General features: G+C 44.3%; 1 long non-coding RNA gene across 2 annotated transcripts in view; it reads right to left on the bottom strand.

Moving 5' to 3' along the window:
- The window catches only part of LOC134737288 (uncharacterized), a 37,347-nt gene extending 12,779 nt beyond the window's left edge, over positions 1–24,568 (bottom strand). Inside the window, exons 1-2 of one of the 2 annotated variants that reach the window (XR_010122019.1) lie at positions 23,570–24,568; positions 499–834 (exon numbers count right to left, since the gene is read on the bottom strand). This is a non-coding gene — a long non-coding RNA (uncharacterized lncRNA). The remainder of the gene's footprint in view (positions 1–498; positions 835–23,569) is intronic. The other variant, XR_010122020.1, reaches the window with a different exon arrangement.
- Between the last annotated feature and the right edge of the window lie 1,036 nt (positions 24,569–25,604).

Below are 25,604 nucleotides of genomic sequence, written 5' to 3'. Positions count from 1 at the left end.
ATTTTTAAAAAATAAAAAGAAAATGCCATATTTTTTGCTATGGAACAAAAACTTCAAAGAAAAAGCATGGATTTTATTAAAATATGGTGGAAATAGGCTTTCCCTGTTAGCTGTGTAAATGAGGGAATAGAATGTCTGGTCAGGGCAGGTCTGCTTTACCTTAAAACTAAGACCCATCTCACCCTGTGGGGCAGGGAGGTGGAAGCTACTTAAATATGTCTTGCTGGACTCCAGCTCCCTGGTGCAAGAGGCCAGCTGAGTGTTGGAAAAGGCTGGTATGGGTGTCTTGGTCTGGTAGGAAGTAGAAGGAAAGGACTGGTAAAGCCTAAGGGGTAGTTAAGGACTAAAGACCTAAGGGACTTCAGGCTCTAATTGGCCAGAAAAAAGAAATACATGAGAAGGGTGTCTTAGTGGCTGTTCTGTACACATTGAGACTGATACTGTATTCCTATTCTTTCCTGAATGAGAAGAACATGAATTAAATGATTCTGAACTTACATACTTCTTTTTTTGGTGGGCGGGGGACGGAGTCTTGTTCTGTTGCCCAGTCTGGAGTGCAGGGGCACGATCTCAGCTCACCACAACCACTGCCTCCCAGGTTCAAGCAATTCTCCCTGCCTCAGCCTCCTAAGTAGCTGGGATTACAGGTGTCTGCCACCATGCCCGGCTAATTTTTGTATATTTTTAGTAGAGATGGGGTTTTGCCATGTTGTCCAGGCTTGTCTCAAACTCCTGACCTCAGGTAAATGTGCTGTCCTCTGCTTCCTGAAGTCCTGGGATTACAGGCATGAGCCACCGCGCCTGGCCCCAAACTTCATACTTCTAATCGGCGATCTGCTTTCCAGAACAATAAAGACACAAACACCTCAAAATAAGTGAAACTCTTTCATAAGCACACTTGAGCAACAAACATGCTACATATGGAAGGCTTATTTATAGAAGATGTCTCAAGGAAAAAAGTGGGTAGTGAAATAATTTTGTTTTAAACCACTATTAAGACTGCAAAGTAATTGGAATTATGAGGACCCTGTGTACTGGAACTGGGGATAGAGTGGTCAACAACAAAGTCCCTACCCCTGCGGAGCTTTCACTGAAGTGGGAAAGACAAGACTACAAACGTACACGTCACGTCACTCAGCGTTAAGTGTATGAAAAAAAATAGAATGGGGCGAAGGTGTAGAGTAGGTTGGAGGGTGACCAGCAAAGTTCTCTCTGCAGAAGTGGCAGGGCCTGAATGAAGTGGCCATGTGAAACACAGGGTGGGATTTCTACGCAGTAGGTTCAGCAAGAAGCACGAAGCCTCTGAGTGGGCACGTGCTTAGTGTGTTCAAGAACTAGACTGGCAGGGAGGCCAGAGTGGCTGGAAGGGGACAAGTGGAGGAGAGGAGGAGGGTGGAGCCAACCCTGTAGGGACCAGTAGGCCAGCGTTAGGACTTTGTATTAAAAATCGCTTTTTGTTTCTGCTTGGTAACCCCCTCTGCCCCTGAACCACTACCTTCTTTAACAGAGAAAACCTTTAAAAATCTACATTTGGGCATCTACAGACTGCAGTTGTTCCACATGCAAATGCTGAATAGTAAGAATTCATTTTGTGGAGAACAGGCTATACCTGAAGAGGTACTTTGCTATGTACTAAGAACACCAAATCAGTGAATTTGTAGATTCCCCAAAAACTTTTGGTCTCCACGTTCACAGTCAACTCATCTTTATTCAAGTCAGGGACAAACCAAAAAATGAAATCAAGAGTAGAGCCCTTCGTGTCTGAAGGCAAACATCTTCCATCCTTTGACCAACCTTAGCGTGACTCACTGCCTGGCATCACCGCTCTTGTGCTGCCAGAACTCATAAGCTGAAATGGCTTCAGACCTTTCTGATCCCCTGAGGGGAATGACATTACTTTTTTAGCCACTATTGTATCCCCAGTACCTAGAACAGTTTCTGGCACATAATTGGCCTGCACTTGATGTTCATTGAACTTCATTGAATCGAGCAAAGCACTAAGCTAATGCACAAGTCTTTAGAGCTTCCTAGACCTTCACTCAGCATCTATCCTATTTATACAGCTCATCTGGTTTCTAAAACCATAGCAAAGAAGAGAAATTGTAACTGGCTAGGTACGTTGACAATAGTGTGGATTTAGATCGGGCCGCTTGGCAGGGCTTCCCCCAAAATGGGAAAAGCCGTAAGAATTTAAAAGCAAAAGATGGCCTGAAGATACTGCTGGCCATAGATGTTCATAGTTGTGTTAGTCTGTTTTGACTGCTATAACAAAAGACCATAGACTGGCTTATCAACAACACAGGTTTACTTCTCACAGTTTTGGAGACTGGGAAGTCCAAGATGAAGGCATCAGCGGGGTTGGTGTCTAGTGAGGGTCCTCTTCCTCTTAGACAGTCTTACTGTAATCTTACATGGCAGAAGGGGCGAGGGATCTCTCTGGGGCCTTTTTTGTTGTTTTTGTTTTTGTTTTGAGACAGTCTCGCTCTGTCGCCCAGGCTGGATGCAGTGGCACGATCTCGGCTCACTGCAAGCTCCGCCTCCCAGGTTCACACCATTCTCCTGTCTGGGGCCTCTTTTATGGGCACTTATCCCATTCATAATACATCCTCAGGACCTAATCACTTCCAAAGACACCACCTTCAAATAAACTTAACTACTAGCAATTTGCTTTAATTCATAAACATGGCACAAGTCATATTAAAACTTACTTAATTAGGACTAGAACACATATTCTCAACATAGATGATGTCACTCCCAAGGGGGTTAAATTCCCTAGGAGGGTAAAGATATCTTACTGTTTTTATCTATAAAGAGCCCAGATATGCATGTGGTATGTAACAGTATATCTGTGGTATTAGGATTGTATGTGTGGGCTGGGCACGGTGGCTAATGCCTATAATCCCAGTATTTTGGGAAGCCAGGATAAGCAGATTGCTTGAGTTCAGGAGTTCACAACCAGCCTGGGAAGCATGGTGAAACCCCATCTCTACAAAAAAAAAAAAAAAAAAAAAAAAAGAATGAAAGCCGGTTGTGGTGGCATGCATCTATAGTCCCAGCTACTCAGTAGGCTGAGGTGGGAGGTTTACCTGAGCCTGGGAAGTTGAGGCTGTAGTGAGCTGTGGTCATGCCACTGCACTCCAGCCTGGACAGCAGAGCAAAACCCTGTCTCAAAAAAAATAAAAAAGACTGTATTGGTGTAGTAATAATGAAAAAAAGTATTGAGAAACACTGGGCTAGAATGATAAGGCAGAGACCTATTTCCTGCCCTCATGGAGCCTACATTCTATTTTTATTAAAATTTTAAATCAATAAATAACATACATATTTTTGGGGTACATGTGATAATTTAAGACATTCATATAATTTGTAAAGATTAAATTAGTGTCATTGGGACATTCATCACCATATTTGTCTTTATGCTAGAAATATTCTAAATATTCTAGCCATTTAAAAACGTAAAATAGATTATTGTGAACTATAGTCACCCTATGGATTTATCAAACAGTGGGTCTTATTCCATCAACTGTGTATTTGTATCCATTAATTCGCCTCTCTTCATTCCCTCCTCCCCCTACCTTTCCTGGTCTCTGGTAACTGCCAGTCCACTCTCTATCTTCATGAGATCCAATTTTTTACCTCCCACATATGAGTCAGTACATGCAATATTTGTCTTTCTGTGCCTGGCTTATTTTACTGAACATAGTGACCTCCAGTTCCATCCATGTTGCTACAGATGACAGGATTTCATTCTTTTTATGGCTGAGGAATATTCCATTGTGTGTATATGCCACATTTTCTTTATCCATTCATCCATAAATAGGCACTTAGGTTGATTCTATATTTTGGCTATTGTGAAGAGGAAACTGGTTTTTAAAGTCATGCATGACCTGGCCCTCACTACCCCATGATTTTCAAGCCACTCCCCACATCTCATTCTACCCTTGTCTCTTGACCACTATGCTAGTCTATTACTGTTCTGATGATTCACTGCCTCTTACTGTGGGAGGATTTTACTTCCTGTCCCACTGATATCAGCCATGGCCACATGACCTGACTTGCTTTGACGCACACTATGCTAGTCTATTACTATTCTGATTATTCACTGCCTCTTACTGTGGGAGGATTTTACTTCCTGTCCCACTGATATCAGCCTTGGCCACATGACCTGACTTGCTTTGACTCACCAGCCAAATATTAGTGGTGAAATATTAGTGGAACAGTTCCCTTCCTCAGCAGAAGCTGTAAGAGTCATCTGTGGCTTTGATACCTAACTTGTTCCTCCTCCATGAGTTTAGCATGTCCCAGATAGGGGCTGTCCTTCAGCCTAGGCCCTGGAATGAAGCATGTCCACAGTGGACATGTGGCTGGAATGAAAAGTAAATCTTTGCTTTTGTGGATTCCTGAAATTAGGAATAGCTAACAATAGCTGACCAGTGTGTCCACCAGTGCACTAACCAAGCTTTCTCCCTTCCTCCAGACCTTCCCTTCTTGGCTTTTGTCCCCTCCTAATGTCAGCATAGATGCCACTTTGTGAAATCAGAACTCCATCTTTCCCTGCAAAAAGAAAAAAATAGTAGCCTTGGTGTTCGTAGGCAGAATGATGCTTCCCCACAAAGATGCAAGTGCCCTTCTTTGCCCCTGTCACTGAAACCTGTAAATATGTCATCTTATAAGGCAAAGGGGGTGTTGCCGATACGGTTAAGGATCACAAAATATGGAGATTATCCTGAATTAACCCACGGGGATCCTTTAAAAGATGGAAAAGGAAGCAGAAGAAGCAGAGACGATGTGACAAGGGAAGCAGAGGTTGCAGTAATGCCGTTCTTGGCATGAAGGTGGAAGAAGGAAGGGGCTCTGAGCCACGACTGCAGGAGGCCTCTAGAAGCTGAAAAAGATGAGGAAACGATTCTCCCCTAAAGCCTTCACAAGAAATGCAGCCCTGCTGACGCCTTGATTTTAGCCCAGTGAGACCCACTCCAGACTTATGCTCTCTAGAACTGCAAGATAATACATTCGTGTTGTTTTAAGCCACTAAGTTTGTGGTAATTTGTTACAGCAGCCGTAGAATATGGGCGTGGCATCCCTCCCTGGTGAGCAGCTCCTGCAGCACCCTCATCACAGTCCTTGTGCTTCACGGGGCTGCCTCTTCCCTTTCCACCCTGCCAGCGGGACTCCAAGCTTGACATTTGAACTCTATCACAGTTGTCTCTTCAGAGCCCAGAATAGTGCAAGGAGCTTAGTAAGTACTCAGTACAGATTTGTCAAATGAACAATTTTCAAAACCAGGACTAAATTAGAGCTGAATGCTACTATTTTCTGACTTGATGGCTTAAGTAGCTGTGGTCCTTAGAAGCCACTTACCATCTCTGACCCTCAATTTCCTTGTTGTTAAAAATGGAGAAAATGCCACCATCACAAAGAAGTCCCCCATAGGGAAAAAGAACATTTTCTAAGCTGTAAAGTACATTCCAATTTGAGTTTTATTGGATGGCATGTTTATAAAGTCGAATGAAGCTGAGATAGTGAAAAATGGCCCTGCTAGACAATCAACCATGTGTCCAGCAGAATATAAACAATACTCAGAACAAGACATTGACAAGGCCAGTCTTGGGAACACAAAAATTACTAAACACTCCCTTCTTCTAGTAAGCATTGCCCCTTTCTGAACAACTGCTGCTCCTTTGCCAATAACAACTCAAGCCCCCATTTTAACCCTCCTAGATAACAATGATTGAGCTACTCAGTCACCAAATTGCTCCTGCTTCTCAACAACATCCATCTCAGAACTGGCCCCCATTACTTATCCTCCCTCACAATGTTCCAACACAAGCAAAAACCCTTTAAGAAGCCCCTGTCAGCTGGGCTCAGCAGCTCACGCCTATAATCCCAGCTCTTTGGGAGGCAGAGATGGGAGGATCACTTGAGTCCAGGAGTCCCAGACCAGCCTAGGCAATACAGTGAGACCATGTCTCTACAAAAAATTTAAAAATGAGCCTAGTGTGATGGTGCACACCTGTAGTCTTAGCTACTTGGGAGGCTGAGGTGGGAGGATTGCTTGAGCCCAGGAGTTTGAGATTACAGTGACCTATGGTCACACCACTGCACTCCAACCTGAGCAACAGAGGGAGACCCTATCTCTTGGGGGAAAAAAAAAAAAAAAAAGGCCCCTATCATCTTCCGTTACTGAGATGTTCTTGAGTACACGGTCTCCCTTGCTGCAGCAAGTCTAATAAACCTAATTCCTAATTTTCATAGTTTTGTTTTGTTTGTTTGACTACAAGTGTGGTCTTCAGTCAGCTCTGATAGAAGCTCCTCATATTCAGTTCTATAATTTTACAGACAAGCAGACAGATCCAAAGACCCATCAAGGTCCTCCAATTAGCAGTAGAAATGAGATCAAGCATATGTTTTGTTTGTTTTCACACAGCCACGGGTTTGGCCTATTTGGTTACTAAACATGTCAGTGTATCAAATCTGTCTGGCACAGAATCTTCTATTTCTCATCTTGACTAGGACCTTCCAGTAGCTTTTAGGCAGGGAGAAAACCTGCCAATTTTTTCAAATAATGCTTAGTTCTGGGACAAAGCCAGATACGTTCTAATGAGAGTTAATTGTTCTTTATCAGCGTGAGAGGAAGCAGGTGTGGGTTCCCTGCTGACATCTGATTTATTTCTTTGAGATCTTGGAACAGACACTTCATCAGCCACCTAAGCAGGAAATTGCCTTTCTGCAGAAGGTAAACAAGAGGGTTTTCTTTATTTTTGGCCATAAAATTGGACCCAAAAAGTATTTCAAATCACTTGGAGTTTTTTCTTCTGATTATTTGAATTATATTCCTTAACTGTGGGAAACACAAAAAAGAAAATATTCACCCATAGACCCAACACTCCAGACTAATAAATTGTCCCATTTGGCCTGTTTCCTTCCAGTCTTTTTTTTTTTCTTTTCCAATTGTGAATGTGTATGTATGTAGGAAGGTCTGGAAGTGGAGGGAGAGCAGCTTTTAGTTGAAGCCATACTGAATATACGATTTTCATTTTCAATTGCATTTTTAAATTACATAACACATGAATACATGCTCACTGTAAAGATCCCAAACAATACCATACGCAGAGCAGAAAGTTCTAGTGCTCTTCAGCACTGCACCTTCTTCCCATTTTCCAGTGATAACTACTGTTAAATTAGGAAGAACGGGGATAAATACCAGGGTACGTTACTTAGTACTCACAAGTAGTAAGTAAGTGCTTAGCAGTGGGTAAGGGCAGGTGTAGCAGTTGCTAAGTGGATTCTTCCCATCCCATCAGTGGTGAACAGACCCTTACTTGAACTCCAGTAGTCTCCTGCCTCCTGGTCATGCCTTCATGTAATTCCCTCCTTATGAGTGCACATGGGACCTGTGACTTGCTTCTAACCAATAGAATATGGCAAATGTGAGGGGATGTCACTCCTAAGACTGGGTTACATTCTATGGCAAAGGTGATAGGCTGTCAGGCTCATGGTTATATTATGTTGTAGAGGATTACATCTTCGCTGGCTGGACCCTTCCTGTTGGCTTGATGAAGTGAGCAGCCCTGCTGGGGAGCCCGTGTGGCAAAAGACTATGGGCAGCATCTAGGGCCTTAGGCAGCCTCCAGCTGACAGCCAGCAGAAAGCCGGGCCCTCAGTAATACAAGTGCAAGGAAAGGAATTCTGCCAGCAACCTGAATGAACTTGGAAGCAGATTCTTTCCCAGTTGAGCCTCCAGATGAGACCACAGGCCTGGCTGACATCTTAGTTGTGGCCTTGTGAAACCAAAAACAGGGACCTAGTTAAACTACGCCCAGATTCTTCACCCACAGCAATTGTGAGATAATAAGTGTGTGTTGTTTTAAGCAAAGCTGCTGAACTTGAGGTGATTCGTTATGCGGTGGGAGGAAACTATGTTTTCTATACATTTCCATTCTGCAGTGGTCAGGACTCCTCAGGTTTTAAGTAGGAAATACACAACTGACACTGGCAGGGAAACCCAGTTTAACCTAACTTCACGTATGTTTACATTCAGTGGCTCAAACACTGCAAACTTTCTCCTTTCAGCTCTTTGTTGTGTCAGCTTAATTCACAGGCAGCTACTTCCCAAAGATGACCACATCATTTAGTTCACATCCAGTCAGCTCGGTGGCCTCAGGGGAAAAGTATGCTGCCTTTTCCCAGTATTTCCAGCAAAAAGCCCTGGGCTTGGTATCTGTTGGGTCTGGTTGGACTAACTTAAGACATGTGCCTACCAGTCCCTGGGGACAGGTGGATGTGGTTCATATGCCCTATCTAGACCTCATGAGCCAAAAGGGGGAGAGCTGAGCCCTAAAAGAAAATAAGGGGGCCGGGAGCAGTGGCTCACACCTGTTATCCCAGCACTTTGGGAGGCGGAGGCAGGCAGATATCTGAGGTTGGGAGTTGGAGACCAGCCTGACCAACACGGAGAAACCCCATCTCTACTAAAAGTACAAAAAAAAAAAAAAAAAAAATTAGCCAGGCGTGGTGGGGCATGCCTGTAATCTGAGTTACTCAGGAGGCTGAGGCAGGAGAATCACTTGAACCCAGGAGGCGGAGGTTGCAGTGAGCTGCAAACATGCCACTGCACTCCAGCCTGGGCAACAAGAGCAAAACTCCATCTCAAAAAAAAAAGAAGAAAGAAAATAAGGATGCTGCCGGGTGGAGAAGGTGGAACAGAAGCTGAATTAAAACAGCAGCCATCCAGATCATGGATATGTATCTTCATATTGCATACAATGGAATATGGAATTGCATATTCATTTGGATACATATCCATGTATCCATTGTTGATGTAACAATATAACAGTATTACAGTAAATACCTCCCATAAACTTTCTAACATGTTTATGAAAATAAACATGAAGGCCAGGTGGAATGGCTCAGGCCTGCAATCCCAGCATGCTGGGAGACCAAGGCAGGTGGATTGCTTGAGCCTAGGAGTTCAAGACCAACCTGGGCAACATGATGAAACCCTGTCTCTACAGAAAAAAAAAGTTAAAAAATTAACTGAACGTGGTGGCACGCATCTGTAGTACCAGCTACTCATGAGGCTGAGGTAGGAGTATTCTTTGAGCCTGAGAGGCAGACATTGCAATGAGCTGAGATTGTGCCACTGTACTCCAGCTTGGGTGACAGCAAAACTCTGTCTCAAAAGAAAAAAAAATTACAGACAAGTTGAAAAAATAACACAATGAACATCCATATGCCCCTCACTTAGACTTCATTGTTAACATTTTACCCCAGCTATTCTTTTTTTTTTCTGAATAACTTAAGGTGAATTATAGACCTCATGACACTTCATCCCAGGATATTCCAGCTTGGACCTAAGAATAAAAGTAGCCTCCTATATAACAACAAAATCATTAACACATCCAACAAATCTAACATTGTGCAATGATATTATATATGGTCCATATTTAAATTTTTCTAACAATCCAAAAAATGTTTTTCTGAGCTATGTTTAATTTTTTTTCTGATCCAAGATCCAACCCAAGATTGCACTGGATTATCATTCTCTTCTGTCTCCTTTATCTAGAACAGCTCTCTTTCTTCCCTTTTTTGTCCTTTATATGTTGATATTTTGAAGAGCATGAGCCAGTTATAACCTAAGAATTTGTTTATTTCTTTGTGATTAGATTCAAGTTCAACACTTTGGAAAGAATACTACATAGGTGATGTTGAATCACTATGTCACTTCAAGAGGCATGCAATGTCAGTGATGCTAACTTTGATCACTTGGTTAAAATGGTTTCTTCTAGTTATCTCTGTTATAAAGATGTATTTTCCCCTCTTTTGTCAATAAATGTGTGACACCTTGAGACCTTGCAAATTTCCTATTCCCTAACAAACTTTCGGCAATCTTAGAATGCACTGGTGATCCCTGTCTGAATTATTTTAGATGCAAAATGGTGATTTTCTAGTTCTATCATCATTCCTTCTATTGTTAGTTGGCTATTTTCTCTCTCTACTCCCCCTTTTTAAAAATTCTATCATGGCCAGGTGCGGTGGCTCATGCCTGTAATCCCAGCACTTTGGGTGGCCGAGGCGGGTGGATCACCTGAGGTCAGGAGTTTGCAACCAGCCTGATCAACATGGAGAAACCCCATCTCTACTAAAACTACAAAATTAACCGGCGTGGTGGTGCATGCCTGTAATCCCAGCTACTCAGGAGGCTGAAGCAGGAGAATCGCTTGAACCCGGGAGACGGAGGTTGCAGTGAGCCGAGATCGCGCCATTGCGCTCCAGCCTGAGCAACAAGAGTGAAACTCCGTCTCAAAAATAAAAATAAAAATAAAAATAAAAATACTATCACTATGTACTTACAGATTTTCTGTTAAATTAAATATGTTAAAATCATTATCCTCATTATTCTTATGTAGATATTTATTCTGAGACAGGGTCTTGCTCTGTTGCCCAGGCTGGAGTGCAGTGGCGTGATAATGACTCACTGCAGCCTCAACCCCCCGCCCATGCAATCCTCCCCTCAACAACTGAGCTCGGGCCCATGCAATCCCCCCCTCCAACTGAGCTGGGATCACAGGCGTGCACCCCCACACCCAGCTATTTTTTTTTTTTTTGTAGAGATGGGGTCTCACTATGTTTCCTAGGCTGGTCTTGAACTCCTGGGCTCAAGTAATCCTCCTACCTCTGCCTCCCAAAGTATTGGGGTTACAGATGTGAGCCACTGCACCAGCCATTATTGATATTTAAATTGTCCCAGATTTGGCCAGTGGGAGCCTCTTCAACCTGTGGCCTGATCTCTCCCCATTAGTTTTCAAGCACTTCTTTGCTTTCTTTACTTTGCTTCTTTGCATGCCAAGATGTTCCAATCAAATCTAGTTCTTCCCTTATCTGGACCTGGAATCAGCCATTTCTGCAGAAAGCCCTGTGATTCCTTTTAGCAGAGAATGATATTTAGAATCCAAGGGCCTCACTTTAGGATCTCCCATACAATTTTATAGGTTGCTAACCACCATTTTACTTATTAATTTTTGAGACAGAATCTCCTTCTATCACCTAGGCTGGAGTGCATGGTGTGATCTCAGCTCACTGCAACCTCCACCTCCTGGGTTCAAATGATTCTTGTGCCTCAGCCTCCCAAGTAGCTGGAACTACAGGCATGTACCACCACGCCCAGCTCATTTTTGTATTTTTAGTAGAGACGGGGTTTCACCATGTTGCCCAGGCTGGTCTTGAAATCCTGACCTCAAATGATCCACCCACTTCAGCCTCCCAAAGTGCTGGGATTACAGGCATGAGCCACTGCACCCAGCCAAGAATGGTATTTAGAATCCAAGGACCTCACTTTAGAATCTTCCACACAATTTTTAAGGCTGCTAACCACCAGTTTAAATTGCTTCATAATATTTCCATGAAGTGGTTGGACTACAACTTCACTATTTTAGTGATAATGAGTATTCTGAAGAGTAAGAATCTTTCACTATTCAAAATAATACTGTGATAAAAGGCTGTGTGCATAAAATTTTGTTTTGAATCGAGAATGAGTGTCTTAGGATACATTCTAGAATAACTGGGTTAAAGGGTGGAGATACTTTTGAGACTCTCTTTGCAAATCACCTAGTTGCCCTCCAGAAAGACTGTGGTAATTTGCCCACCTACCAGAAGTGAATCAGATTCTTAGTGCTCTTTTACCAGCAGTAGCATTGTAATTAAAAAATAGGAAAAAAACAACAACAACAACAAGGAGAGGTGAAGAGGCAGCTCTGCAAATCCATATCCATAGACAGCTTGGTTCTCCTTAGGGAATATTCATGTCTTTGATTAACGGGTCAGGCTGAATATCATGTCTCCTGTTGATAATTTGAGCATGTTTTATATAATCAGGTTATTTTATAATGGGAAGACTCAGCAAAAGAGGAACTAAGCAAATACTATTGATGTTCTCCTAATGTATGGATAATATGCACAGCGTGATCCAGGAGTGGGAGGACTAAATTGAGACAAAATGGTCACTCCTAGGCATGGATCGTCCTGTGGCAGACACATTGCTGAAGTCATCACCAGCAAATGAGGCTCGAAGGTCCAAAGCCCCACCACCAGTCAGCACCTGCTGCACCCTCTTCTCTCAGGACCCAAGGGCTCCCAGGGGAACATGTATTCCCCCTACCCATGGCAAAACAGCTACAGGGGAGAACAGGACCAAGGCAAGACTTAAGCCTCCAGTTCCCATTCCATAGTTGCATAAGCCACAGGTAGTGGGACCCCATCCCCCCAACTCAGCCTAAGTACTTCATTCTGAGGGTTAACATGGCTGTCGGGAGGAACAGCATTCAACCTGGGTTTTGAAAGGGAGAAAGACTTCAAATGGATGGGTTGAAATGCAAATGAGAGCATTCTATGAAGAGAAAGCAACACCACAGGGTTCTCATGACAGCCTCACCCAAGCACCCCAGCTTCTCATGCCATAACCACCCATCCACGTCACATGCACCTGAAAAGCATCCTCCTCACTGGCTTAGTCTTATCCTAGCTCAATCACCACATCGCCACCCCCAAACCCTTGCTGGCTACACACTCGTTCCATGCTCACCACCCCCCCAACTTTATTCATTCATTCATTATCCAAAAGTGTCCTGGAAGCCAACCATGTACTAGCCATGTGCCAAGCATGTGCCAGACACAAGGACTACAGTCACGCACAAAACAGAATCTGTCGCTCCCTCCAGGGAGCTCATAGCTAAGGGGAGGAGGCAAATTAAATAACAGATAAATGTGCAATTTCCAATGCGATGGGTTGCGATGCCTGCTGGAAAGGAAAAGTAAAGACTGCAACAAGAAACCACGGTGCGCTCCACTAACCCAGGCAGATAACCCTCCACCCCACTCCCATCACCCACATTGGAGGCATCTCCTTGGCTGTAGCCCTCACCACTTGGGTGCTCTTTGAGGGCAGGCACTGCATTGTGATCATCGTTGTGTCCCCAGCACCTTGCAGGGTGCCTGGCTTCTGGTCCTTCCATCACATGAATGGTGACAAAGGCCGGCAGGGACACACATCTAGGGCATAGTCATGGATGGAGCTCAATGAACTCAGTTTTCAGAGGCAGCAACACTGTCCCCCACCCCCGCGAGCACCACCAGCTGGGTACCAGGGGACGAACCCTCTCAATACCCAAGAGCTTCAACCTCTGCACTGGTGAGAAGTGGAAGCTTAGGGAAGCACCTTTCGGAATTCTGGGACATGAACATTTCTGTGAACGTTCACCCTTTGTCCCTGTATATGACAGAGGTTCTGTGGCCTGACAAAGGATGATCTTTAAGTGTGCAGAATCCTGCTCTGATGCAGTTTGGTCTCATGCTCCACAGGAAGTTTGAAATTGCAGCCATATTAGGTAAAGATCGCCTTTTCCGTGGCTTCCAAGCCCAATTGAGATTCATTCCTGGGGAAACTGGAAACAACATATGGGAAGCATTTTGTAGTTGCTTAAAACAAAACAAAAAACACCAAGACTGGAGTTGCTGGAGGTCATGGAAACTCAGCTGGGGCCCAACAGACCCTGAAGGAAATGGGAGACGCCTGTTCCAGCCCAGAGGGTCGCTGAGCTCTGCAGCCTGGGAGCTGGGTGCAAGGTTCAGATCCCTCCCCACGAATTCCTCTACACAGCCTGCACCTCCAGGGCAGAGTCTCTGTATTAGTCCTTTTTCATGCTGCTGATAAAGATATACCCAAGACTGGGAAGAAAAATAGGTTTAATAGACATACAGTTCCACATAGCTGAGAAGGCCTCACAATCGTGGTGGAAAGCAAGGAGGAGCAAGTCATGTCTTGCATGGATGGCAGCAGCCAAAGAGGAAGAACTTGTGCCAGGGAACTCCTCTTTATAAAACCATCAGATCTCATGAGGCTTATTCACTATCGTGAGAACAGCACAGGAAAGACTTTCCCCCATGATTCAATTACCTCCCGCCAGGTGCCTCCCACAATGCGTGGAAACTGTGGGAGTAACAATTCAAGATGAGATTTGCATAGGGGCACAGCCAAACCATATCAGTCTCCTTCCCCAAGAGCACCTGGCCAGGGCCCCTCCTACCCAGAACTGTCCCCAGCCCTCCTGCTGCTTGCTTTGCCAAGGTTGCCCATGCCTTCATCTCTCTCACCCCCACCCCACTCCACACACTGCCTTGGCTCACTCCAGGCCGTGTTTGGTTTCTGAAAGGCCACTGGTGTCTCCACTGCTGAGTATGCCAAGGCACCTGGGCAGGGAGGGAGCCTCATCTTGTCATACAGACCTGGGCTCTGACTGTGCTGGGGGCCTGGACATGTCACTCAACAGTGCTGACCCCATCTGTGCAGGACAAAGCTGCCCAGGCCACAGGGTAATGGAGGCTTAGAGGGGAGGATAATGAAGCAACTCTGTGTGAGGGACAGCATCACATGTGGTCTCCTATGGAAAGCCACCCTTTTCTCCTCACCCCTCACAGAACTTGCTCTCACTCTTACAGTACTTAGGAACATAATAATCACTATAGCTACTGTTTTTTGAACAAATGCAAGTTACTTAGCCTCTCACAGCCTCCATTTCCTCATGTTAAATGTGGCTAATGATGTCCATTGCTTTGGGTGGTTATAAGGGTTTCAGTAAGATGATGTGTGTGTAGTGCAGGGCCTGGTGTATAACAACAATTACTGTAACAAAAATGAAATAGTTACTGGTATTATAGTAATATATAGTATACTAATGAGTATACACTTAGTAAATTCTGCCAGGCAATGTTATAAATGTTTGCTGTGATTCATAATCAATTTCCCCACTACTGTCTGGAAGGAAACATAATTATTATCCCTTGTTTATACATGAGGAAACCACAGATGGTAAGCAGTGAGTGTGGCTGCACCTGCCTCAGCCCTGTGGAGTCCTCAACAGGAGGGCCTGCACTTTCCCCTCCATTGGCCCCCCGCCTTCATGCACACGTGATACCATGTAACAGGTGTTCTTTCATCCAGCGCCTGTTTATTGAGCACCTGTTATTTGCCAGGCATTATTCTTGGTGTTAGGGATATGTCTTAGCTCAGGCTGCTGTAACAAAATATCATACATTGGGTGGCTTAACCATTTATTTCTTACATTTTTGGGGGCTGGGAAGTCCAAGATCAAGATGCTGGCAGATTCGGTGTCTGGTGGGGGTCTTCTTCCTGACTTGTAGATAGCTAACTGCCTTCTTGTGGTGTCCTCACATGGCAAAGACTGAGCAAGAGCTCTGTTGTCTCTTCCTCTTCTTATAAGGGCACTAATAGCATCATGGGGGTCCATCCTCATGATTTCATCTAAACCTAATTACCTCCCAAAGTCTCCACCTCCAAATGCCATTACTTCAGGGATTAGGACTTCGACATATGAATTTGGGGAGGACACAAACATTTAGTTTATAGCAGGATATGAGCTTGAAACGATGTTTAGGAAAGTTTAAAATCTATTAAAGAAATGGTCAGAAAAAAGGGAAAGAATCAAATGGAACCTCTGGAGATAAAAAGTATAATAACTGCAATGAGATACTCAGTGGAAAAAGAAGCAGACATCCAAGAGAAAAAAAGGACCAAAAAAAAAAAAAAAACCATATACACGTCTCTATTAACACATTAAAAAACAAGACCATTCATTTAAAATGTAGTAAAGTTAAAGTTAAATAGTATTTTTCAAAGACATATCAGGGTGAGGGCTGCTCTTAATTTGCTTTTATAACATTAAACAGTGGTCTTGACTCTCTTCCTTTCCATGTGCTGACCAATCAGCAATCACTGATAGAAGATACTGGACACAGCAGAGGACTAGCTCACCAATGTGAAAGACACAATGCCACCATTTTTGAATGAATGATTATTGAGTATTGAGTTGCCCAGTAATGGGCTAGCTACTTTGAACCAGGCGTCCATGGACAGAAAGACTTTGATTACATGCAATTCCCTGGTAGGTTTAATACTACCATAGTTTCAAAGTTGTAAATAAATGTAAACAATAATTTAAGATATTTGCAATTTCCACTGGTAACAAATTCACAGGCATAAAATTGTGGTTTGTTGTCTACATTCATAATTATATAAAATGCTAAATTTAATTTAATTTAATTTAATTTTTTAAGATGGAGTCTCACTCTGTTGCCCAGGCTGGAGTGAAGTGGTACGATCTCGGCTCACTGCAACCTCTGCCCCCCAGCAAGTCTCCTGCCTCAGCCACCCAAATAGCTGGGATTACAGGCGCCTCCACCACACCCGGCTAATTTTTTTATTTCTTGTAGAGACGGGTTTCACCATGTTGGCCAGGCTGGTCTTGAACTCCTGACCTCAGGTGATCCACCTGCACTGGCCCCCCAAAATGCTGGGATTACAGGTGTGAGCCACTGCACCTGGCCAAATGCTAAATTTTAGAGAGTAAAGAAAGTAACAATGTAATTTTTTTCCCCCATTTAAGTTAATTGACTCCCTAAATTCTATTTATGGGCTTCCCACAGATCCAGCAGCAGACTCCAGGTTGAAAACCCCTGCATTAGATGGAAGGCACCTAGGTCCCTAGGCCGCCTGTTCAGAAGACAGTTGCATAGTTGGCCACCTAATGATCACCCAATGAGCTCTTATTCTACTATGTCATTGAGATTTGGAAGTTGTTTGTTACAGCAGCTAGTATTACTTATTTTAACTAACACAGAAATCAAACTTTAGATTTAAGAAGTCCAATAAATAAAAAGAAATCCACGTATAGACAAATCATAATGAAATTGCACAAAAACAGAGAACGAGTTTTTTCCCCTTTCTTTCTTTCCCTCTTTCTTTTTCTTTCTTTTTTCTTTTTCTCTTTTTCTTTCTTCCTTCCTTCCTTTCCCTCCTTCCTTTCTTCTTTCCTTTCTTCCTTCCTTTCCTTTCTTTTTCTTTTCTTTCCTTCTTCCTCTCTGTCTCTCTCCTTCCTTCCTTTTTTTTTTTTTTTTTGTGAGAGGGTCTTTCTCTGTCACCCAGGCTGGAGTGTGGTGGTACAATCATAGCTCACTGCAGCCTTATACTCCTGGGCTCAAGCAATCCTCCCACCCCAGCCTCCCAAGCAGCTGGAACCACAGGCCTGTGCCACCATGTTGGCTAATTTTTTAAATGTTATTTTTGTGGATATGGAGTCTTGCTTTGCTGCCCAGGCTGCTATTAAACTCCTGGTCTCCCAAAGCTCTGAGATTACAGGTGTGAGCCACCGCACCTGGAAGAGAAGATCTTTAAAGCAGCCGAGGAGGAAAGAGAGACTGCTTTCAGTGAGACTAACAGCTGACTTCTCATGAGCAATAATGGAAGTCAGAGGACAGGGCATGATTACCTTCCATGTCTGAGAAAGCATAAACTGTTGGCCTAGAATTCTATTTTCAGCAAAAGTATCTTTTAAGAATAAGGATGAAACAAAGACATTTTTCAGACCAAAAAAAGAAATGGTTGTTTGAAGTGAGTTATACCAGATTCTGGGAGAATAAGAAGGATGATTCCCATGATCTACCTTCAGGTTGCTCTGGGCTATCTACTTTTGCCCGAGCCTGAGCAGTAGGGAATGTGAAATGTGAACCATACTGTGCCCCATCACCATTCTTGCCTGAGAATAAGTTACATAAATGGCAATATCAGTTAGCTACTGCTGTGTAACAAAATCCCTCCAAACTCAGTGATGTAAAACAATGGTATTGCTCATGAGTCAGTAGGACAATCTGTTCATCTGGACCAGGCTCAGCTGATCTTAGCTGGGCTTATTCATGGTCTACAGTTAGCTGGCAGGTCTGCTGGATACTGACTGATCTAAGTGGCCTTACCCATACATCTGAGTTGGCTGGCCACTGGCTGGAGTTGATGGGGTAACAGGCTATGTGTCTCCCACCATCCAGCAGGCTAGCTTGAGCTTGTTCACATGGGTGGCAGGGCTCCAAGAGAGTGAGGAAAACTGCAAGACCAGGCTTGGAACTGGCATATTGTCACTTCTGTCTCATTCTGTTGGTCAAAGTGTAAGGCCAGCCCAGCTTCAAGAGGTCGGGAAACAGGTTCTACCTCTTCATGGAAGAAGCCAAAAAACCATCTTACAAAAAGTCAGGGAGGGGAATCATGAATCGCTGGGGCCATTTACCCCCACATTTATCAAAGTGACTTTGAAATAAAGGCCACAAGCTAGTGTGGTATGGCTCCAGAGGAAGAAATCTTGGGGAAATTATGAAAAGTCCCAGGTGCCATGCCCTATAAATATATCATTTGATCTTTCTAACTACCCAAACAGTTAAGTGCCATTGGTGAGGAGAGCCACTAACCTGACTGAGGTTGCCTTGATAAAGCCAGGTCAATGATAAAGACAGGACTTGAACCAGGTAGCCTAACATCAGGGCCAGTCTCTTACCCACCTACTCCATTGCCTTCCTGACAATGACACTGAGAGTGTGAACCTGGGTGTGTGGCTGTGTGTACATCACAAGCTTTCTAGGCTTCAGATACTTCACTGTTTTGTTTTCTTAATAAACACACATGTGACCAAGATGTAATAATTCTTTTTAGTGCTGTGGAGAAAGAAAAGCACTACATAAGCTCAAGATTACAGAAAAAACATCATGAAGACTGTCCCTCCAGCAACAAGCAGTGGAAATGGACGGGCCTGCAACTCAGGCCCGACTCTGCAAATTGCTTAGCAAGTCACTGGGTCTCTGAGTTTTCCTCACCGGTAAAGTGGGGACCCTTCTCCTGCAGTGGTTGCAAGGATTTGATGAAATGATATATTTGACAATGCCTCGTTTTTCTCAGCATACAGCAGGCACTGGCATCTGTTTCCTTCCCTGGTATCTCCTTGTATGCACTGGGAAAATCCCGGGGGCTTGGAGCAGCTTTGCCAGGCCACCTGATGAGAAGAGGGCATCTTTGCAAGCTCTATTTCCTCAGTCATCCTACATGGATTGGTATTTCTGCCAAAGCGCAATTAAATTCTGGAGCAGAGATCACAGATAATTAATGGTGAGCCTTGTTAGGTGTGACTTTGGTTAATGTCTGCAACTGTGGAAGAGCCTAGTCATGGGCAATTAGTATTTATTGTGTAATTAGGATGCTCAGTTGGCAGGAAGAGGGCGAGCAGCTTGCCTATTTGGGGCAGCAGATGGAGGGCTGGGTCTCCCCTGGGCACAGCAGGCTGGATGCGGGCAGGACAGGGGCACGAGTCCCGGGGCGGGGGGGGGGGGTGTAGCCCAACTGCTCTCTGTGCATGGAGGCCACACCCACAGCCCCATCCCTTCTGCCAGCAGGTTTTCAACTCAGGAGGCCAACATCAGAAACCTGAGTGGGAGGCCAGGTGCAGTGGCTCACGCCGGTAATCCCAGCACTTTGGGAGGCTGAGGTGGGCGGATCATGAGGTCAGGAGTTTGAGACCAGCCTGACCAACATGGTGAAACCCCATCTCTACTAAAAATACAAAAATTAGCCAGGTATGGTGGCAGACACCTGTAATTCCAACTACAAGGAGGCTGAGGCTGAGAATCGCTTGAACCCAGGAGGCAGAAGTTGCAGTGAGCTGAGATTGCGCCGCTGCACTCCAGCCTAGGCAACAGAGCAAATGTCTGTCTCAAGAAATAAAAAAAGAAAGAGAAGAATGAATCTTCTTGGTAAAATTTGTTTGACAGGCAAAAATCTCTTGAAACATGGGTCCAAAGTCAAAAAGTCATAAAGGTTGGGAATCACTGACCAGATGATCCCTTCCAGCTCTGAAAAGGAAATCCACCCCCGTCACAAAAGAAAAAACTCTGAAAATAACAAGCGTTAGGGAAAATGTGGAGACATTGGAACACTTGTGCACTGTTGGTAGGATTGCAAAATGGTGCAGTGCCATGGAAAACAGTGTGAAGTTTCTTTTAAAAAGAATTAAAAATAGAACTACCATGTGATCCAGCTGCTATGGTGTGAATGTTTGTGTCTCTCCAAAATTCATGTTGAAACTTAGTCCCCACTGTGGTGGTATTAAGAGATGAGGCCTTCTGGGGAGTTATAAAGTCATGGGGGCAGGGCACTCATGAATGGGGCTAATGGCCTTATAAAAGAGGCTCCAGAGAACTGCTGGGCCCTTCCATCTCTTCTGCCATGTGAGAATGCAGCATTTGTGCCTTTTTGCTGTCTTCCACATGTGAGAATCCAGCAAGAAGGCACCATCTTGGAAGCAGAGAGCAGCCCTCACTGGACACCAAACCTGCCAGCACCTTGACTTTGGACTTGAGAAAATAAATGCCTATTATTTATAAATTACCTAGTCTTCAGTATTTTGTTACAGCAGCACAAATGGACTAACACATCAGCAAACTGAATTCTGGATATATATTATAAAAAATTGAAAGCAAGGACTCTAGCAGATTTTGTACACCCATGTGCATAGCAGCATCATTTACACTAGTCAAGAGGTAGATGGCCAGGCACGGTGGCTCACGCCTGTAACCCCAGCACTTTGGGAGGCCAAGGTGGGTGGATCACTTGAGGCCAGGAGTTCAAGACCAGTGTGGCCAATCTGGTGAAACTCCATCTCTACTAAAAATATAAAAATTAGCCGCATGTGGTGGCATGCCTATAATCCCAGCTACTCAGGAGGCTGAGGCAGAAGAATCACTTGAACCCGGGAGGCAGAGGCTGCAGTGAGCTGAGATTGTGCCGCTGCACTCCAGCCTGGCAACAGCATGAGACTCTGTCTAAAAAAAAAAAAAGAAGAAGAAACACACATGTCCACTGATGGATGAGTGGGTAGACAAAATGTGATATATACATACAATGGAATTGTCTTAGGCCATTCAGGTTGCTAGAACAAAATACCTTAGACTAGGTGCCTTTTAAACAACAGAAGTTTATTTATCACAGTTCTGGGGGCTGGGAAGTCTAAGATCAAGGTGCCAGCATGGTGGCAGGCAAAAGAGCTGTCTGATGATGGTCCACTTCCTGGTTCATAGATGGCATCTTCCTGCTGTATCCTCACATGTTGGAAGGTGTGAGGAGTCCCTCTGGGGTTCTTTAATAAAGGACACTATCTCATTCATGAGGGCTCTGCCCCCATGTCCTAATCACCTCCCCAGGGCTCCATTTCCTGACACCATCACATTCATGATCAGGTGTCAACATATGAATTTTTGTTTGGCAGCGGTGGGATGTACCAAAATATTCAGACCACAGCAGAAATATTATTCAGCCTTTAAAAGCAAAGAAATCCTGTCACATACTTCAACATGGATGAACTTTGAGGATACTATGCTAAATGAAATAAGCCGGTCACAAAATAACAAACACTAAGTGGAAGGCAATCTGATTCCACTTATATGAGGTACCTAGAATAGTCAAATGCATAGAAACAGAAAGTAGAATGGTGATTTCCAGGGGCTGGGCGAGTGGGGGAAAAGAGGAGTTGCTGGTTTGGTTCCTTTGTTTTTGTTTGTTTGTTTGTTTGCTTGCTTGTTTTGAGATGGAGTCTTGCTCTCTTGCCAGGCTGGAGTGCAGTGGCAAGATCTTGGCTCACTGCAACCTCCGCCTTCCAGATTTATGCCATTCTCCCGCCTCAGCCTCCCGAGTAGCTGGGACTACAGGCGCGCACCACCATGCCCAGATAATTTTTGTATTTTTAGTAGAGACGAGGTTTCACCATGTTGGCCAGGATGGTCTCAATCTCTTGACCTCGTGATCTACCCGTCTCAATCTCTTGACCTCATGATCCACCCACCTCAGCCTCCCAAAGTGCTGTGATTACAGGCATGAGCCACTGCGCCCAGCCAAGGACTTGCTGTTTTAATGGATATGGAATTTCAGTTTTGCGAGATGAAAAAGTTCTGGAGGCAAGGCGTGGGGGCTCACGCCTATAATCCCAGCACTTTGGGAGGCTGAGGTGGGCAGATCTCGAGGTCAGGAGATCGAGACCATCCTGGCTAATACAGGGAAACCCCGTTTCTACTAAAAACACAAAAAATTAGCCGGGCATGGTGGCGGGCGCCTGTAGTCCCAGCTACTCGGGAGGCTGAGGCAGGACAAAGGCATGAACCTGGGAGGCAGAGGTTGCAGTGAGCCGAGATTGCGCCACTGCACTCCAGCCTGGGCGACAGAGTGAGATTCCATCTCAAAAAAAAAAGAAAAGAAAAAAAAAAAGAAAAAGTTCTGGAGATCTGTTTCATGACAATGTAAATATACTTAATACTACTGAACTGCACCTTTAAAAATGGTTTACAATGGTAACTTTTGTGTTATGTATTTTCCACCACAATAAAAAAAAGTATTATAAAAGAAAGAAATCTTGGGGATGTCTTAAAAACATTCATGCTCTGTCTCAGCTACTCTACTTCCTAGCAAGTGGAAGGGTGGAGGGAGGGGATCTATACAACTAGTTAAGGACCAAGAGCTCAGGATAAACTTACTTATATTAGCACAAAATTGAAAACAGCCCCAAAGTCCAGAAACAAACGCATGGTTAGGAAATTGTGATATCCGCCAGGCGCAGTGGCTCACGCCTGTAATCCCAGCACTTTGGGAGGCCGAGGGGGGCGGATCAGGAGGTCAGGAGATCGAGACCATCCAGGCTAACATGGTGAAACCCTGTCTCTACTGAAAATACAAAAAATTAGCCAGGCGTGATGGCGGGTGCCTGTAGTCCCAGGTACTCGGGAGGCTGAGGCAGGAGAATGGCGTGAACCCGGGAGGTAGAGCTTGCAGTGAGCCGAGATCACGCCACCGCACTCCAGCCTGGGCGATGGAGCAAGACACCGTCTCAAAAAATAAATAAATAAATAAAAGAAATTGTGATATCCCCACTCAAGGGAAATCACTGCAGACATTTAAAACAACGCACAAGGCCGGGCACAGGGGCTCACGCCTGCAATCCCAGCACTTTGGGAGGCCGAGGTGGGCGGATCACCTGAGGTCGGGAGTTCGAGACCAGCCTGACCAACATGGAGAAACCCCATTTCTACTAAAAATACAAAAAAATTAGTTGGGCATGGTAGCACATGCCTGTAATCCCAGCTACTTGGGAGGCTGAGGCAGGAGAATTGCTTGAACCCAGGTTGCGGTGAGCCGAGATCGTGCCATTGTACTCCAGCCTGGGCAACAAGAGCATGTCTCAAAAAAAAAAAAAAAAAAAAAAGCACAAGAAAAAATGCTTATGAAGAATTTACAGTATGAAGGGACTTCAAGTGATAATTAATGAAAAAAGAAGAATCAAAAATTTTCTGTCCATGTGACTGTAGCTACAAGTCAAGCCAAAATGATGTCCACACATTCATGCATATACATGTGTGCATGCACATACACACACTAGAAGGAAATATAGCAGAGTATTAACAGTATGGTCTTTAAGAGGTAGAATGACAGAGGATTGGTTTTTTCCCTTCTTTCTTAGGTTTCCTCATTTTCTAAAGATTAACATAATTCTTTATCATGAAAACTTTCTCATTTTTGAATAAACAAACTGTGCTGTTTCCAGATAATGAAATATTATTGAACGCTAAAAAGAAATTGTATTAGTCGGAGACATAACTGAGACTGGGTAATTTATACAGGAAAGAGTTTTAACGAACTCACAGTTCCACATGGCTGAGGAGGCCTCACAATCACGGCAGAAGATGAAGGAAGAGCAAAACGATGTCTTGCATGGTGGTGGGAGAAAGAGCTTGTGCAGAGGAAGTCCCGTTTATAAAGCCTTCGGATCTCATGAGACTTACTCACTACCCCGAGAACAGCATGGGAAAAACCCAGCCCCATGATTCAATTATCTCCACCTGGCCCCACCCTTGGCAGGTGGGCTCTATTACAATTCAAGGTGAGATTTGTGCGGAGACACAGCCAAACCTTATCAGAAATGTACCCATCAAGCCATGAAACAACATGAAGGAGCCTTAAGTGCATATTGCTAAGTGAAAGAAGCCAGCCTGAGCAGGCTGCATATTGTATGATTCCAACTATATGACATTCTGGAAAGGGCGAAGCTATAGAGACAGTGAAAAGATCAGGTTGCTTGGGAGGCCGAGGCGAGTGGATCACCTGAGGTCAGGAGTTTTAGACCAGCCTGGCCAACATGGCCAAACCCCGTCTTTACTAAAAATACAAAAAATTAGCCAGGCGTAAGTGGCGGGCACCTGTAATCCCAGCTACTCGGGAGGCTGAGACAAGAGAATTGCTTGAACCCAGGAGGCGGAAGTTGCAGTCAGCCGAGATCCCCTCACTACACTCCAGCCTGGGTGACAGAGCAAGACTCTGTCTCAAAAAAAAAAAAAAAAAAAAAAAAAGATCAGGTTGCCAGAGGTTTGGGCAGGAGGAAGGAGGAATGACTAGGAAGATTTTTAAGGCAGTGAAACTACTCTGTATGATACCGTAATGGTGGCTACAAGTTATTATGCATGTGTCCAAACCTGCAGAATGTACACCTAGAGTGAAGCCTGTGGGAACTTTTGTTTAATGGATACAGAGTTTCAATCTGCGAGATGGATCCTGATGATGGTTGCATAACAGCGCGAATGTTTTTTCCCTTCTTTCTTAGATTTTCTCATTTTCTAAAATTTAACTTAATTCTTTATCATGAAAAATTTCTCATTTTTGAACAAACAAACTGATGTATCCAGACGATGAAATATTATTGAACGCTAAAAAGAAATTGTATTAGTCCCAGACGGAACTGAGACTGGGTAATTTACAAAGGAAAGAGGTTTAATGAACTCACAGTTCCACATGGCTGGGAAGGCCTCACAATCACGGCAGAAGATGAAGGAAGAGCAAAACGATGTCTCACATGGTGGTGGGAAAAAGAGCTTGTGCAGGGGAAGTCCCGTTTATAAAGCCTTCGGATCTCGTGAGACTTACTCACTACCCCGAGAACAGCATGGGAAATACCCAGCCCCATGATTCAATTATCTCCACCTGGCCCCGCCCTTGGCAGGTGGGGATTATTACAATTCAAGGTGAGATTTGTGCGGAGACACAGCCAAACCTTATCAGAAATGTACCCATCAAGCCATGAAACAACATGAAGGAGCCTGAAGTTCATATTGCTAAGTGAAAGAAGCCAGCCTGAGCAGGCTGCATATTGTATGATTCCAACTATATGACATTCTGGAAAGGGCGAAGCTATAGAGACAGTGAAAAGATCAGGTTGCTTGGGAGGCCAGGGCGGGTGGATCACCTGAGGTCAGGAGTTTGTGACCAGCCTGGCCAACATGGCCAAACCCCGTCTCTACTAAAAATACAAAAATTATCCAGGCGCAAGTGGCGGGCACCTGTAATCCCAGCTACTTGGGAGGTTGAGACAAGAGAATTGCTTGAACCCAGGAGCGGGAAGTTGCAGTCAGCCGAGATCCCCTCACTACACTCGAGCCTGGGTGACAGAGCGAGACTATGTCTCAAAAAAAAAAAAGATCAGGTTGCCAGAGGTTTGGGCAGGAGGAAGGAGGAATGATTAGGAGGATTTTTAAGGCAGTGAAACTACTCTGTATGATACCGTAATGGTGGCTACAAGTTATTATGCATGTGTCCAAACCTGCAGAATGTACACCTAGAGTGAAGCCTGCGGGAACTTTTGTTTAATGGATACAGAGTTTCAATCTGCGAGATGGATCCTGGTGAT

The sequence above is a fragment of the Symphalangus syndactylus genome, chromosome 8 (genome assembly GCF_028878055.3).
Source record: "Symphalangus syndactylus isolate Jambi chromosome 8, NHGRI_mSymSyn1-v2.1_pri, whole genome shotgun sequence".
Taxonomy (NCBI): Eukaryota; Metazoa; Chordata; class Mammalia; order Primates; family Hylobatidae; genus Symphalangus; species Symphalangus syndactylus.
This window is presented reverse-complemented; position numbering and strand designations above follow the sequence as displayed.